This window comes from Musa acuminata, chromosome BXJ2-8, assembly GCF_036884655.1.
Source record: "Musa acuminata AAA Group cultivar baxijiao chromosome BXJ2-8, Cavendish_Baxijiao_AAA, whole genome shotgun sequence".
Classification (NCBI taxonomy): domain Eukaryota; kingdom Viridiplantae; phylum Streptophyta; class Magnoliopsida; order Zingiberales; family Musaceae; genus Musa; species Musa acuminata.
In genome coordinates, this window is record NC_088345.1 from 42037501 (window position 1) to 42040000 (window position 2500).

General features: G+C 53.3%; 4 non-coding genes across 4 annotated transcripts; all 4 read right to left on the reverse strand.

Moving 5' to 3' along the window:
• Nucleotides 1–332: 332 nt before the first annotated feature.
• LOC135621525 (5S ribosomal RNA) lies at nt 333–451 on the reverse strand. Its single transcript, XR_010490689.1, has one exon. It is a non-coding gene; the product is annotated as a 5S ribosomal RNA (ribosomal RNA).
• A 424-nt stretch (nt 452–875) lies between these two features.
• On the reverse strand, nt 876–994 carry LOC135620533 (5S ribosomal RNA). Its single transcript, XR_010489776.1, has one exon. It is a non-coding gene; the product is annotated as a 5S ribosomal RNA (ribosomal RNA).
• Nucleotides 995–1442: 448 nt separating this feature from the next.
• LOC135621595 (5S ribosomal RNA) lies at nt 1443–1561 on the reverse strand. Its single transcript, XR_010490758.1, has one exon. It is a non-coding gene; the product is annotated as a 5S ribosomal RNA (ribosomal RNA).
• A 448-nt stretch (nt 1562–2009) lies between these two features.
• On the reverse strand, nt 2010–2128 carry LOC135621526 (5S ribosomal RNA). The gene has a single exon (XR_010490690.1). It is a non-coding gene; the product is annotated as a 5S ribosomal RNA (ribosomal RNA).
• Between the last annotated feature and the right edge of the window lie 372 nt (nt 2129–2500).

Sequence of the window (2500 nt, forward strand, 5' to 3'; positions counted from 1 at the left end):
GAAACCATCGGGACTTTCTCGAACGAACTCGGAATCGCTATTGCGGCCCCATTCCGGAAAGCTCTCTCCGAGCCCCACGAGACTGACTGCGTAGCGGTCACGGCAAATTCCGAGGCCCAAAACCATCGCCTCGGAGGCCGACGGGAGAGGTTTCGGCCGCTCGGGGCGCAAAAACGAGTGCAACAGGGGGTCACCCATCCTAGAACCACTGTATGTTTATGAAGAAATTTTTAGATGATGATTTCATTATTCTCCTGCTATATGTTAATGACATATTTATTGTTGGCCATAATGCTGGAAAAATTGAAAAGCTTAAAAGAGGGGCGCAAAAAGGAGTGCAACACGAGGACTTCCCAGGGGGTCACCCATCCTAGTACTACTCTCGCCCAAGCACGCTTAACTTCGGAGTTCTGATGGGATCCGGTGCTTTAGTGCTGGTATGATCGCACTCGTTTTGTGTGCGTCGTCCCTCGCCTTTGTACTCTCGAACGATCTCGGAATCGCCATTGTCGGATCTCTCCGATGCCCACGAGGCCGACCGCGTACCGGACACGGCAAGCGCGCGCCGAAACCATCGGGACTTTCTCGAACGAACTCGGAATCGCTATTGCGGCCCCATTCCGGAAAGCTCTCTCCGAGCCCCACGAGACTGACTGCGTAGCGGTCACGGCAAATTCCGAGGCCCAAAACCATCGCCTCGGAGGCCGACGGGAGAGGTTTTGGCCGCTCGGGGCGCAAAAACGAGTGCAACAGGGGGTCACCCATCCTAGAACCACTGTATGTTTATGAAGAAATTTTTAGATGATGATTTCATTATTCTCCTGCTATATGTTAATGACATATTTATTAACACGAGGACTTTTGGGGCGCAAAAAGGAGTGCAACACGAGGACTTCCCAAGGGGTCACCCATCCTAGTACTACTCTCGCCCAAGCACGCTTAATTTCGGAGTTCTGATGGGATCCGGTGCTTTAGTGCTGGTATGATCGCACTCGTTTTGTGTGCGTCGTCCCTCGCCTTTGTACTCTCGAACGATCTCGGAATCGCCATTGTCGGATCTCTCCGATGCCCACGAGGCCGACCGCGTACCGGACACGGCAAGCGCGCGCCGAAACCATCGGGACTTTCTCGAACGAACTCGGAATCGCTATTGCGGCCCCATTCCGGAAAGCTCTCTCCGAGCCCCACGAGACTGACAGCGTAGCGGTCACGGCAAATTCCGAGGCCCAAAACCATCGCCTCGGAGGCCGACGGGAGAGGTTTTGGCCGCTCGGGGCGCAAAAACGAGTGCAACAGGGGGTCACCCATCCTAGAACCACTGTATGTTTATGAAGAAATTTTTAGATGATGATTTCATTATTCTCCTGCTATATGTTAATGACATATTTATTGTTGGCCATAATGCTGGAAAAATTGAAAAGCTTAAAAGAGGGGCGCAAAAAGGAGTGCAACACGAGGACTTCCCAGGGGGTAACCCATCCTAGTACTACTCTCGCCCAAGCACGCTTAACTTCGGAGTTCTGATGGGATCCGGTGCTTTAGTGCTGGTATGATCGCACTCGTTTTGTGTGCGTCGTCCCTCGCCTTTGTACTCTCGAACGATCTCGGAATCGCCATTGTCGGATCTCTCCGATGCCCACGAGGCCGACCGCGTACCGGACACGGCAAGCGCGCGCCGAAACCATCGGGACTTTCTCGAACGAACTCGGAATCGCTATTGCGGCCCCATTCCGGAAAGCTCTCTCCGAGCCCCACGAGACTGACTGCGTAGCGGTCACGGCAAATTCCGAGGCCCAAAACCATCGCCTCGGAGGCCGACGGGAGAGGTTTCGGCCGCTCGGGGCGCAAAAACGAGTGCAACAGGGGGTCACCCATCCTAGAACCACTGTATGTTTATGAAGAAATTTTTAGATGATGATTTCATTATTCTCCTGCTATATGTTAATGACATATTTATTGTTGGCCATAATGCTGGAAAAATTGAAAAGCTTAAAAGAGGGGCGCAAAAAGGAGTGCAACACGAGGACTTCCCAGGGGGTCACCCATCCTAGTACTACTCTCGCCCAAGCACGCTTAACTTCGGAGTTCTGATGGGATCCGGTGCTTTAGTGCTGGTATGATCGCACTCGTTTTGTGTGCGTCGTCCCTCGCCTTTGTACTCTCGAACGATCTCGGAATCGCCATTGTCGGATCTCTCCGATGCCCACGAGGCCGACCGCGTACCGGACACGGCAAGCGCGCGCCGAAACCATCGGGACTTTCTCGAACGAACTCGGAATCGCTATTGCGGCCCCATTCCGGAAAGCTCTCTCCGAGCCCCACGAGACTGACTGCGTAGCGGTCACGGCAAATTCCGAGGCCCAAAACCATCGCCTCGGAGGCCGACGGGAGAGGTTTTGGCCGCTCGGGGCGCAAAAACGAGTGCAACAGGGGGTCACCCATCCTAGAACCACTGTATGTTTATGAAGAAATTTTTAGATGATGATTTCATTATTCTCCT